Below are 15263 nucleotides of genomic sequence, written 5' to 3'. Positions count from 1 at the left end.
TCAGTCACTAAATGTCTAGCCACAGTTAGCCAAGTGTTTGGCCAACCAAGAAGAGAGAGAGAGAGAGAGAGGCGCACTGACGAGTGCAGTGGGGTGTGGCCTACTGCACTTTTTAATTATTATTTATTTTATTTAGGAGTGCTAAGAGGTTTAATGGGGTGAGTTTCACTACAATGTGATGTTTTAGTCTTTGTTGTTATTTTTTTTTTTCATGTCATTAAAGCTTAATTAGAGTTCTAAAATTAGGCGATGTATCATTATTGTTACTAGTAGTACAGGAACAAGACAACACAAATTACATCAGAGAAAGATACAGACCAAAAAACAAATGTTTATAAAATTATTCAAAATAAAGATTAGACTTGATGAATTGTAAATCCTCATCAACAATTAAATCTAGTCCATTCAATTTAAATTTTGGATAATATTTCTTAGATTTGTAACATTGCTAATTGTGCTAAATAATTTTGTTAGCTATTTCCAACCCTTTATTAATTTTTTTAATTTACTCTGATTTTAAATTAGAGTAAAAAAAATTGATTTGATATGAACTATTCTAATTTTTTCATTATATTTTCATCAAAATATTTTTAAAAATTTCTTCTTATCCCAAATTTTTCTTTTCATCAAATATGATAAAAAAAAAAAACATTTTCAATGTTTCATCTTTTTAGGTTTTCATCAAATTCAAATATGATACAAAATTTAATAAATTCTTAATTTGATAGAAAAATAATAACCCTTAATTGATTTGATGAATATTTAATGAAAAGATTGATAATAAAAGAGAGAGGGTGAGAGTAATGTGGGTTCACTATGTAAAATATTTTGTCCAATTAGCAGAATTTGATTAAACAAATAAGAAAAAAAAACTTCAGAAAAGTCATAGAATAAATAAAAGGATGGTTGGATCAATTTGTCAAAGTTGGGTTGAGAACTCACATTTCTTATTTTTTCGAGAAATTTGATCTCTAGCAATGAAACTTGACTTAAACGCCACTTTTATTGAATTCATCAATTATAATTATTTTAAATAATTAAAAATATTTTGTTTCAAGATGATGAAATGTGCACAAGCCACATTGGGGGAAGATTCCTGACCTACTATGCTATTTCGTAGGGGTATTGGTGGTCGTGCATGTAGGCCGACACCCAGAAATTTGTGAGGAAATGCAAAAAGTGCTAGAAATTCGCGAACCAGATTCACCAACCGGCGAGAAAACTCCTTCCTCTCATAAGTTCTTGGCCATTCACAATGTAGGGACTCGACATCATGGGACCGCTCCCAACCGGCCTGGGCAACCGCAAATTCTTTATAGCTACGACGGATTATTTCACCAAGTGGGTAGAAGTCAACCCTCTGGCAACTATCAAAGAAAAGGACGTGAAGAAGTTTGTCTGACAGAACGTAATAACACGATTCGGCGTCCCCAAAGCTTTGATCTTCAACAATGGCACCCAATTTGACGAAAAATTGTTCAGAGGATTCTGTGAGGAGCTGAAGATAGAATTCTACAACTCAACACCGGCCTATCCTCAATCAAATGGCCAAGCCAAAGCATCAAACAAGACCATTCTGGATGAGTTGAAGAAGAGGCTAGAGAAAGCAAAACGAAAATGGAACGAAGAACTTCCGACTGTCATTTGGGCCTATCGAACGACGCCAAGACACTCAACGACGAAGACGCCTTTTGCCTTGGCATTTGGCATGGAGGCGGTCATCCCACTAGAGATTCGCAAGCCCACCATCCGAATTGAAAATTTTGACCCGGGCTTAAACGCAGAAGCCATCGCCCTTGAGTTAGACCTTGTAGAAGAACACGTGAAGAAGGCACTGATCCACACCATGGCATACCAGCAAGAATTGTCCAAGAAGTACAACAAGGCAGTTAACCCCAAACAATTCAAGGTTGGGGATTGGGTTTTGCGGAAGGTGATAGGCAACACTCTAGTGCTGAGCAAAGGAAAGCTAAGGGCAAACTGGGAAGGGCCTTACAAGATAACCGGTTTGGCAAGCAAATGGGCATATAGTCTGGCAGATTTAGACAGCAAGGCCATACCTCGATTATGGAACGCAGCTAATTTGAAGTTGTATTACTTTTAGTTTAAACTTTTCATGTACTTTTTCCTGAAGGGAAGACATATCCCTCCAATCTCCAATGTAATTCTTTGAGTCTCATTAAGAATATGTGAAATTTGTGACTTCTTTGAATTAGTATATGATGGCAATGAATTACTGTGCTTAGCAAATTTGTTGTGTTAATAGATTGTAGTGGACAAGGGGTAACCAGCTCCTAGTCGAGGTGATTTTGCTCGGCAAAAAGAGTTGATAAATTGTTCAACTCCCAACTTTTAGCTGAGATGACAATTAACAGGATCAAGTCCTAAGATTTTTTTTTTATATAATTTTTTCAAAATTATATTATTTTTTATCTCTCAACTACCAAAGTGAATCAATATAATATTTTACTCATAAATTTTTTACATTGCGTCCTTAATTAAAACCACCGGAATACATTTATTATCTACATTCCTTTTCAACAAAAAAAAAAAAATAAATTTGAGATATTCTTGTGCGTCATGATAAGATGTAAGAAAGTCAAGCTCTAGGTCCTTTTCTACAAAATTGGGGATAGTCTGGAGTGGTTTGTCAAGGACGAAAACATGTATTATTATTTACTGTAAAAAATTTGAAATAAATAATTATAGTAAGGTTATTCTTCCCAAGAGCTTTAAACAATAGGGACTAACTACAAATTTTTTATTTTTTATTTTTTATTTTTTTATCTTTAGTGTTTTTTTTTATATTTTAAGTTATGCTATTTTTATTTTACTTTTTTTATCCTCATATATACAAATTTAAAAAATAAATAAAAAATCAAAAAAAAATTATATTTTCTTTTTTTCTTTTTTTTTCTTTTTGAAAATTTTAAAAATTTTCAATTCATCTCATCGAACTGAATCAAAAATTTTAAAATTTTGAAGAAATAAAAGTTCACTAAAAAAAAAAAGTCATCAAATAAATAGATCCCAAACACTCACTAATCATTTCAAAAAGCAACCTCCTTATTTAGTATCAAATTAGGATTAGCTTGGCCCTGTTTGGTAGGGCTTATTTTCAGCTTATTTCAGTTTTTATCTTAATTTAAGTTATTTTAATGTGTTTGGTTCAGTTTAACAATACAGCTTATAGCTTTTTGTAAGTCAAAAATCAACTTATTCTTTGAGTAGGGGAGAAGAAACTTAATTTATAAGTAAAAAATCAGCTTATGTTCACAGTTATAAGCTATAAGCTATTAAACTATAAGTTATAATCACTTTCCCACAGTTTTACCAAACGGGACCCTTGTCCTTATTAGTGAGATTACCTTTTCCGATATATATATATATATTCTTAGTTTAGGATTATGAATATTTGCATTACACAAAATTTTCATAATGGTTTTCTAAAAGCATGAGCTACCCACTTTGGGAAAATTATGAAACGAGGACACAAGGACATGTGATAGTCTATTTCTCCTACAAAAAAAAATAATAATAAAATAAACCCTCTTTTCATCTACTCATCTATGTATCTTTATTAATCTTAAATGTGGATCATAACACCTTGGATTCAAAAAGTATATGAGATAAGGAGAAAAGAAAATGGCATGTAACAAGATGTAAGAACATATATATGGTAGTTTCATTAAAAAATCTCCCATCTCTGGCACGAAAAAAAAAAATTGCAGAACTTTGATACAACATTTTACACTTGAAAAAATGTGACAATCATATTTTTGTAATTATAATAATATTGATAAGTTCTTTATTTTAAAGTAATAGAGACGATATAACCACTTTATTATATATATATATATAATTTTGAAGCAATTATACAAAAAGATTCAAAATTTCAGCATTTTAACAAAATAAATTTTTAATTTTGTCAATTTAAATCATAATTTTTTGATTTCTTTTCAATTTAAATATTTGTCTATTTTTTTTAAGTAAAATCAATAAAAAAGAATATTTTAATCATTAAACTCGATGTAGGTATTCATAAAATGCCTAAAATATACTTTTCATTGAGTTTAATAATTAAAATATCTATTTTTTCATCAATTTTACTTAATGAAAATTGTGTGGGAAATTTTCCGACCACACTGCCAACTCAGTAATTCAGCTGGAGAGCACTGGCAGAATAGATGGCACCTAACTGACCTACAACAGAAATATAAGAATCCCGCGGTGGTTCGTCCACCCGGGGGCACTCCGACGATCAAGTCAGTATATCTCTCAAAGATAATCAATTATTCAACTCACAAGCTTGAGCTCAAAAAGCATACCTTAGACCCATGGGAGTGTCTCTCTTTTATAGCCAACATAAACCTAGTCCCAATAGAAGCCTAACTTCTATGGACTTAGGATTACTGCTAATCTTGGACTCCCAGTAAGATTAGGATAAACTCTCTAAGAGTCTTATCTTAATACAAACTGAAGTCTTCTCTCATTCTAGGACTCTTGTCCCTCATTCAGGTTGAGTTCCCTTTTCATTCTAGGACTCTTGTCCCTTATCCACTTACCTCGAATTCTGATATCTTCGAAGATAACCTCGGCCTTGCCGAGATCACCTCGGCGTCACGACCAGGACACGTGGCACCTCGACTGGCACGTCGGCGTCACCTTGCCACGTGTTGGTACTCAGAAAATATATCCCCACAAAAATCAACAAATGGTTAAAATTGAAAACAAATAAAAAAATTAAGATTTAAATTGACAAAATTAAAATTTTAAGATTTATTTTGTCACGCGGCTCAAACTCTGGAGTTTTCTTTCTTCTTCTTCTTTTTTTTTTTTTGTAATTTTCCCTATAATTTTTAAGTACTTCAATGAGTAATATTAGGATTCACGAAACAAAATATCATAAAAATTTTCATGAAATTTTAAGAAATAATTTAGTATAGTAGGTAATAAAATAAGAAAAGAGAATTACATTAATATAAAGTATGTTTTAATTTTAAAATCTTAATTTGTAACTGGGTGTATATGATTACATAACATACAATAAACTACAAATTAATTCAAGAATGGAGAATGTTCATAAAATTTGTCATATTTGTTTCATGAAACATAATCACTATTTTTTGTTTCAATTTTTTTGATTCAATTTTCTAAAAATTAAGTTTTTTGTTTTTGTTGTTGTTTTTTTTTAATTTTAGTGAATATTTTTAAAATTTTAAGCAATTTTTTTACTTTTTTAGATGTACCTTATTTAGATGTATCAAAAAGTAAAATATTTATAAAAAAAATATTTTAAAAAATCAATAAATACACAAATATACGAAAAATATACTCTCTCATTTTTTTTTTATGTTTGCTATTTAGTGAATTTTCTAAAGATTTTTTTCACAAATATTATACTTTTTAAGTATATTTATGTTAGGTGTATCTAAGAATTAAAAAATTTATTGAAAATATTAAAAAATTAAATGAAAACAAATAAATATGAAAAATAAAAAAAAATTTAATTTTTTGAAAAATAAATCCTAAACACTAAATCAAAGAAACTGAATATTACTCGTTTAGATAAGTGAAATTATTGAAGAGTAAGAGGTTGTTGAAATTGAAATGATTCCAAATGCCGTGTGAGAATTCACTTTGACATTCTAGTTTAGTTTAGGAAGTTAGATTGGATTTTTAACTTTTTAGTTATTTTAGTTTCGGTTAAAAATTTTGTTTGGATTAATTTATTTTGACTTTTGTAAGAGAAATAATAAAATAATTATGATTTAAATGTAATATTTTATTTTATTAAATTTGTAATCTATTTTATTTTTTAATAATTAATTTAGCCAAAAAATCAACCCAACTCTCATGCCAAATGACACCTCTGTTTTTCATCTTCCTCGTTTCGAGAATGGGGGTCTCTTTTTCTATCCCACACTCGGATCAATTTTTTCCTCATCTCTCTCTCTTTTTCGTTTCTTCTTTTATCTTTCTGTTTATTTTTATTTTTATTTTTATATAATTTTTTAAAATGAGAAAGTTTTATAGGCGAAACCTATCATGGGTTCAGTCAGCTTTCCCCTTGATTGAATTGATTTTAAACTTAAATTAGGCCATCATGTGAGGGGTCGGCATGGCCTGGAGGCTCACTCGTTAAGCCGGTCCAGTTGGATTGCTGTTATTTTTAAAAGGAAAATATTACATTAGTGGATATTTTAAAAAGTAATTACAAATTACAAATTAGTAATTTGTTTTTATAAATATTAATAATTAAATTTGTAAATATTTTTATGAATTTGTATTTTTTTGGGGATTTTTAGTTTAAGATTTTCATATTAAAATTTTACAAGATAAAATAAAACAAATATTATAGTAGTAGCTAAGGTTTCTAGAAAGAATAATTCTCATTACACCACCAATCTAGCTTCTTACACCCTCAAATTTTATTTTTTTTATCTTATATATTTATAATTTATACAATTCTTTTATTACCCTAATCTCTAACCTTACTCTCTCTCCTTCTCTTTACACCCAAAACCTTAAAAACCCAAACCCTAACCCTAGTAATTTCTTCCTCTGTCTCATCTCACAGACAATCCTCTTCGACTTCGCATTCGAATCCAATGACCTGGTAATTTCTTCTCTCTCTCTCTCTCTCTCTATATATATATATATATATATATAAGTATTTGTATATCGTTTTGATTCTGATGATAAGGATTTTGTGATCTCTATATACAGCTCTGTTTCAGTCTCTTTTGTTTGAAGCGTGTAGAAGGATTGTGAATCCAGTGAACAGAGTCGTCGGATTGTTGTGGACGGAGAACTGGCACATGTGCCAGGCAGCGATGGAGATGGTGCTCCGAAGTAGAGCATTACCGCTGATTTTCTACAAATAAGAGAGAATTAGAGAGAAAGAGAGATAGAGAGAGAGAGAGAGAAGACTTGCAAATTGTTTTCGTAACCCATTGGTGATTGTTGCTAGTTTGCAACAGGTGCAGTAAGAGAGAGAAGCTATAGATGTGTATATATGCAGTGAGAGAAAGAGAAAGAGAATGAGAATGAGGAAAGGTGGTGGAGTAGTGGCGGAGTGGCAACGCCGATAGTGGGCTGATGGATGTGATAGGGACAACTAGGGTTAGGGTTTTTTTTGAGGTTTTGAGTGTAAAGAGAAGGAGGAGGAGAAATGTTAGAGATGAGGGTAATAAACGAATTGTATAAATTAAAAAAATAAACTAAAATTTGAGGGTGTAAGGAGTTAGATTGGTGGTGTAAGTAGAATCACTCTTCTAGGAAATGCGAGGAGCAATTTTCAGACGAAAATACCCTTATTCAATTTTAGCACTAAACGATACACATTGTTTCAGTATTCAATGCCTTTCACCTTTTGAAAAATTTTAAAAATTAAAAATTCTATAACTTTTGATTATATATTCGTTTTTAATAAAATTTATATTTTTAAAATGTTCTTATTGAGATCTATCAAATAAAATTAATGATGAATATAAAATTCTAAAAAAAAATTGACAAAATTTTACTGAGTTGACTATCTACCATCAATGAAATTTTTTTGGCTTTTAGTTAGAGAAATTTCACTGAATGATGGAGACAAAGGAAGAAAGAGACATTGAGGGGTTGTGAAGAGAGCAAAGAAAGAAAGAAAGAAAGATATGAGGCACTCAAGCATAAAATAAAACCAAACCCCTTGGCCCTAGGTAAATTTTTTTGAAATTTCATAAATTTCTCTGAGTGAAAATTGAGAAATTTCTCTCAGAAATTGAAAATTCAAAAAGTTTTCTAAGCAATTCTAAAAATTCTCTCACAAAATTGAAAATTCAAATTTTTCTCTGAGCAATTTTGAAATTTCTCTAGTGCTATATTTGGTTAGGAGGTTTGGGAAGGGAATTGGAAAGGGAAAAAGAAAATAAAACATAAATAAAATATATAAAATGTATCTACATTTCACCTAATATCATATACTTTTTCCCTTTCCTTTCCAAATCTCTTTCCAAATCCCCCAATCAAACACAACATAAATGAACAGACTACATCAATCCTTCCGTTCAATCTCGAGGAAGATCTTCAATAAAGGAAGGATCATTAGATTGAGATTTTTCTCTGACGAGATTGAACGGACTGATGTAATATTTTGACCCATTTGAAGACAGATGTGTTAGAGATTTGGGGTGTTTGAGATCACTGAATTGAGAACGTTTCGAAACATAGATCCATTGGCTTTATAATTCTTGGAAGATCGATTGGTCCAAGTGACGTAGAAAAGGTAAGTGACGTCATTGAGGGTTAAGAGCTTGGTTTGGGTGTCGTCGAAGTTGGAGATATTGCACTAGATGTATTCAATGGGGGTGGTCGGTGTTCCACAGCGGACGAGGGCAGTGAGAGACACCGTAGACTTTCTAAGGGCCACTGGGGGTGTTGGAGAGAAGAAGAATCTTGGCGAAGTTGCTACCGATGATGCCTGTGACGTCGATCATTATGGTTATGCACTGGTACTTCAGAGGTGCATCGTTGTCTTCGAATTTCTTCAAGGGAGAAAAAATAAATAAATAAATAAATAAAACAAAAACAAAAAAAGAGAAAGTACATCTAAAAGAGAAGAAGTGAGAGACCAAATACGTATCATTAAAAGGTAAAGTTGGTATTTTTTTTTAGAAGAGAGTTGGCCTAAAATAGGAGTAATTCTATTTCCACACCCTAATTCTTCACAATTCACACATTTAATGAAAATTTTCATTAATACAATTTTGTCCTAGAATAAAAATACCATAATACCCTCTTCTTCTTCTATTCAAACCCTAATTCTAAAACACTACAATCATCCTCTATCGCCAGTGCCACCACTCTCATCCGCCATCCTCTCCCATCACTTCTTTCCCTCTCTGCCTGTGATCATTTTCCATTATTAACCATACACTCACAAATCTACCACCGCAAATCACTAAAGGTTGACTGGCGGCAACAACAGTAAAGGAGAACTAGAAGAATGGAAATAAATAAATAAATAAATAAATAAAAATTAAGCTCTGTTTAGTTCAATTTTAGAATATATTTTAAAATAAATAAATACAACTTCTTATTTTAATATGATTTTATCTTTTTAGGGGCAAAAAAAAATTAAAAATATTTTTTGGTATTTATTTTTATCAAATTAATTATTTTTTCTTCAGAAAAATTTCAAAAAAAAAAATGATTCAAAAATCGAAACCAAACATAGCCTTAAGGTTTTAAAAATGAAAATGAAGATAATATTGGAATATAGAGATGTGTACTGAGAATTTATATTTTTATAATATTTGTATTGAGAATGTGTTTGTTAAGTTTGTGTACCGAGAGTAATTGGAAATAAAATTACCCTTAAAATAGCTTACTAAATGACAAAATATGTTAAAATAGTGAATAAGACAAAATATCATATCTAATCCATAATCATTTTATTTTTTCTCTCATAACTATCAAATCAACTATTAAAAAAAGATCAACTATCTTTCCAAAAATAATTATTAAGGCTAAAATAATTAAAAAATCAAATAGCGAACAAAAATAGCATACTTCCCAAACAAGACTCCAATATAATTAAAACCGTGAGGTACCTTAACTCAAAAAAAAAAAATCCCTGGACCTTTACTACTTTTATTACTAAGGTTATATTTGGCATGAAGGTTTAGGTTTGGATTGTGTTTGGGTTATTTTAGTTACAACAAGCCAAAATTGACTTTTTAACCTAATAAAACAAAATGTTATATCTAAACCATAATCATTTCATTTTTTTTCTCAGAAAAATCATAAAAACCAAAAAGCTTATTCTAAACAAGGCTTTTTAACACCAGATTAAAAAAATCAAAAAGTTAACCGACATTCCAAATAAAGGCTATTTAAAATATTTGACTGTCATCTCCCTAATTTTGATTCCGCCTTCCACTAAGGTATTATTCCCTTTTTTTAAAATTTAAAATAAATATAATTGGATTGATTTTAAACTCATTTAATCTTTAAATTGTGTAGAATGATGAGTTCGAGATCAGTTGGGCGCATTCATTTTAAAACATTATTAACTTAAATTTTGATAAAGAATATATATATATATATTTGTTTTATAGTAACTTAAATTTACCCTATCTAAAGAAATAAAAAAATAAACCCTTAAATTTAAACATTTTAAAGGAAAATTGTTTGGAGTGTGTAACATATATACCTTTGGTTTAATATGTTTGTGGTCTTTGATTTGATTTATTATAGTGTTACGTTATGTGATGTTTGGTTATAATTTTTTTTTTTTCATAATTCAACTCTATTTTGATTCAAGCAAGCAAACCTAAATTGATATAAAAAGAAAATTTTAGTGAAACCAAAATTATCAAAACTGAAACATGCTTGATGTTGAAAACAAAAGAAATTATTCAAAAAGAAAGTTCTCAAATGAGTAGTTTTAAAATTCAAATACATCCTAATTTGAAAATCCAAATACATCTCAGTAAAAAGAATCGAAATTAAGACGTAGTGTAATATATGAATGATCAAATTCTTCGTCTCTTCTCTGAACTGAAACCAGGCTCTCATGGTAAACAATAGCCTGAGAAGCCACAGTTCGAAGATCCTTCATCTCAAGGGTAATAGGGTCTACCAAGTACAAATGCCCATCCTCAACTTGGATGAGGAACTCACCTTTCTTCCAAAAGCCAAGCGGAATTGCTCCTTCAAAAGGTCCAGCTATTAATTCTCTTGTCCAACGTTCTTCTTTCAATACCCAAATGTTGAAAACGTTTGGTGCCACGTAATGTGTTGGATAAGATTGTATCCAAGCAAGAGAGCCATTGTAGACTCCAAAATAATGTCCGACAAAATTAGTTCCTGGGTGAGGACAACCTAGCTCTGGTATCCCTTTGAACGGCACCGGTTCATCCTGCTCCAATATATTTTGAAACACCTCGTAGCCCATATGAAATGAGAGTTTCGTAGCATCATGATTTTTGTTACATGCACTCCAGTAGTAAACTCCATCCATGTAAGTGTAGAACTTAGAAATGGGAGAAACACTACATTCTGGAAAAAAAACCCTCGAAATCTCTCCAAGAATCATCACGCAATGAATATATAGCAATGTGTTTAGGGTAACTTGATGGATGAATATCATCATCAAGGCTGGAACCCCGGTTGTACATCCTAATTGAAACCACTTTATAATCACCAGTGAAAGGATCCATCCCAAACCCAAAAGCATTTCTCTCGAGTTCCATTCTTGGAGGAATGGAGTTGGGGAATGTTTGTGTCGGAAGAGCTCTGGATTCTCTGTTCGCTGGGTTCCATAGAGCTACAGAATCCCAATTGGTTAAAAGGCAAAAAATCCCGTTACAAGGACCCATAACACGCACTTTTGCATTCAACTTTAGACCAAGATATTCAAATACTGGAACTGTGAGGGATTTGTCACGACACACAGCAAAGGTATATTTTCTAGGAAAGTTATTTGCATCTTTGGGTTCAATGCTATGAACGAAGAGGCAACCATTTTCCTTCTTGTTACTGTTAGTGAGATGCTTGGCTATGAAACTGGGATTTGTAATGAGAGAGGACCAAGATTTGGAGACACACTTAAATCGCAACAAAGATTTGACTGGTAATTTTACAAGAATCTCAACCATCACATCTTCATGTATGTAATGACTCACCATTTCTTTGGTTTTTTCTTTTTTCAGCAAAGATGTTTGGCCAAAGTTGGATCCCTCAATCAAAGCCAACGAAATTGCGCATCCATTTCTTCAAAACATAAATGAAAGTGCTTGGTTACAAGAATAATCTAGAATGAATGCAAAAGTGATATATATATATATATATATATATATATTTTCCTTTTTAATTTTGCAATACGCTAGCCATTACAAGTTCACAACCAATCGCAATAAAAATAATAGAAAACGTGGATCTAGAAAAGCCAAATCAATCTAATGTGAATAAAGATAAGCACACACCACCTTTACACCCATTTTAGACACTCATATCATTGGTAGAGGTGATTAAAACGAGGAGAAATTACTTCTTCTCAGTGTATGAGTAAAAAAGTATTTTCAAGTGAATGATATTCTTTATAAATATTAATATGCAAAATCATAATATTTTTCTTGATTTTGTAATTAAGGTTTGAAGACAACACTAACAGATATTTTTCCCTTAAAACAAGGTACTAAATTATGGAAGCATTAAATTTTAAAGATCTTTTTTAATCATAAATGGAATGAATACATATAAATAATTTTTTCCCCTTTTATTTTCCTTCTTAAATTCAAAATTTAAAATTTTAATCAGTGTGTTTGATTTTAATTTTTTGAATTCAATTTTCTGAAAATTGAGTTTTTTTGTTTTTTGTATTTTTTTTTTCTTTTTAGTAAGCAATTTTTTTTTATTTATATTTTTTGAATATATTATGAAAGAGGCAAGATAAGGTCATGACAGATTAAATGAGTACTTTCTCAAAGTTTAGTTTTCAATTTCATAGATTGTGCATTTGATCGTGAAGAACTATATAATCAGAAATGATTCAGTTAACATAGTGACTGTTGCCATTGCTATTGCTATGTGTACAGTGAAATTTATATTGATGCAATTATCTATGTTACTTAGTGTTCCTAACCTTTACCTTTAATTGGACGACATAGTTACTCGCAGGCTTGAACCTGTGTACTACACTTGACAGCGCAAACTTTTTGCCATTGCACCAAGCAATAGGTGATATCTTGCAAATCAAGTGATTAAAACCCAAGTTTGACTATCTCCAGCAACCAGTTACTGGTATAGCCTCAATTTAAATTGTGTTACAATTCAAAAGGTGCCAAGTTCTTGTGTGGTATATCATATATGGATTCCTGGACTTGGGTACGAGTGTTGTGTACAGGTTTGTGTTTAAGTGTGTCATATCATCTAATTGTCATGTCCAAGAGGATACCAAAATATGGCTTGATTTCATATTTCTTAAGTACTTTATTTATTTAGAGTAAAATTGTGTTTATAAACTAATGTCGAGTATTTTAGACATAAAATGAGAGTTTTATGCAAAGTTATGAGGTACACTCAATACATAATGCGTGCATGTCCAACTAGACATAATTATGATTGCCATTTCTTTTTCTTCTTAGTTTAACCTTCCTTCTTAGAGGTTTATTATTTCTATGATTATTCTCTCCATATGGTGATTTTTATTTCTGCAAGTGTACCTCTTAGACTGTTGAAATGAAACATTTGACCCGTGGATGGTGTGTTTCTTTCTTTATTTAGCCTACTTGAATGCCGTAGATCTGTTGATTAGATTTGTATCAGCTATCCAACTGGGATAAATTGGCTTGAGTTGTTGACACGATATAAATTTTCATTTTAGTGAGTCTCAACAATTTTTTTTCTCCCAATCTATCTGTCATTTCCATTATTGTCAAATAGCGAACCGAACTGTGAATTGTTATGCTACAATAGTGAATCATGAATCATAAGAGCACTTTGTTTAATATAATGTAATATAATTTATGAAAAAATAATATATTCTCATACATGTATATATACATATAAAAATACACACAATGTTTAAAATAAAATGAATATCAATATAACTAAATTATATATACATGTATATATAATTATGTTCATTAATATAATTAATTGATCTCTCTATTTCTTGATAGAGGGGTGAAACATCTTTTTGGTTGAAACTTGTATCAAAACATATGAATCTAATCATGAATCACACACTTACGGCCATGGTCCTTTCTGTTTAGAAGCCTTACATATTTGATATTATTACTTAAATTGATTTTTGTTGTTCCATTTACTTCTACGTATTCAGGTGGTGAATATATACATTTACTTCTAAATATATGTATATATTTTCTGTGGTGTCCTATCAGGTTGATCTTCAAGCACAGGCAAGGGCTCATAGGATTCTTAAAACCCATGAAATAGTGTGAACTTCAATATTACATAGTCGTACAAGTAATACAGCATACAGTGAATCAGTTATCAAGCATAGCAGTTAAATTTAATAATACTAACTAAGCAACTAATATCTCCATCAAAATTCAGAACAAAGCAAAATTCAACTAGCAATTGGAAACAATTTCTGTAAGAACAGAGACATTCAAACCATCAAAACATGTTACATAACCAAATCAATAGAAATTTTCATTGAAGAGCCATAAACACAACACAATTCAAAATACCTCATTAGCTCCTGTCTCTCTATGAATCCTTGCTGCTTGAGATCATAAAGTTGAAATGAAACTGCAAGGGAGAAAAATTTAGGTTAATTGAATAGAAATAAAATCAAAATCAAAACCCTAGAAATCAAAATCTAAACTCTAGAAATCAAATCAAAATAAAAACCCTAGAAATCAAAATTCTAGAAATCAAATCAAAATCAAAATCAAAACCCAAGAAATCAAAATCAAAACTCTAGAAATCAAATCAAAATCAAAGAGAGATGAGAGAGGAGAAACTGAATTAATCGAATAAGGGATCAAGGCTCTCACCGAATAAATCCAAGGCTCGGAATTAGACTCAAATGCCAAGCTCGGAATCAATCGATTGGCAGTGGCTGGTGGTGCTCGTGTGTTTGTGTGAGATGTCGATGGAGAGAAAGGAGAGAGGAGGAGAGAGAGAGAGAGAGAGAGAGAGACGTATATTCAAAAAGAAAATAAATCAGATTGCTAATAAATCTGTTCAAAAAAAAAAAAAAAAAAAACTGCTATTTTAAATCAGATTGCTAATAAATCTGTTAAAAAAAATAAATGGCAATATTAATAAAAACAAATTTGAGATGCAAAGAATGTCTAATTTTAACAATATTAATAAATAAATAAAACTTGGAGTACAAAATTTTAGGAAAAAAGATTTAAGTATAAGTTTATAAATTATTTTTGTATTAAAAAAATCTAGATTATAACTAGAATATCTAGTTTATTGGAATAAAAAATAAAAAATTGTCATATCTATTAGAAATTTATAAATATCTAAGAACGTTAAGAATTTTTTTATTATTATTTATTATTAAAATATAATTTCTCTAGAGAATGAGACGGTTTGGTACAAAAATAAGTATGGATCTAGAATGAAAGGGAGTATGGCATAACTTTTTAAATATTTTTTTTTTTACTTTTTAAATTCAAATAATTTACATATACTTTAGAAGGAAAATTAGTTTTTAATTTTCTAAAAATATCACTTAATTCAAAAACATATAAAATTTAATATTTTACGACATGAAATGTATGTTGTCTTAA

General features: G+C 30.3%; 1 long non-coding RNA gene across 1 annotated transcript; it reads right to left on the bottom strand.

The window, feature by feature from the left end:
- Positions 1–8445: 8445 nt before the first annotated feature.
- On the bottom strand, positions 8446–14705 carry LOC114293929 (uncharacterized). The gene is made up of 3 exons (XR_014339973.1): positions 14514–14705; positions 14205–14265; positions 8446–8464 (listed from the first exon to the last, which is right to left on the bottom strand). It is a non-coding gene; the product is annotated as an uncharacterized LOC114293929 (long non-coding RNA).
- Positions 14706–15263: the final 558 nt, after the last annotated feature.

Source organism: Camellia sinensis, chromosome 9 (genome assembly GCF_055761805.1).
Source record: "Camellia sinensis isolate YWXY chromosome 9, ASM5576180v1, whole genome shotgun sequence".
Classification (NCBI taxonomy): domain Eukaryota; kingdom Viridiplantae; phylum Streptophyta; class Magnoliopsida; order Ericales; family Theaceae; genus Camellia; species Camellia sinensis.
Note: the sequence above shows the minus strand (reverse complement) of the source record. Positions and strands in the feature narration are given on the sequence as shown.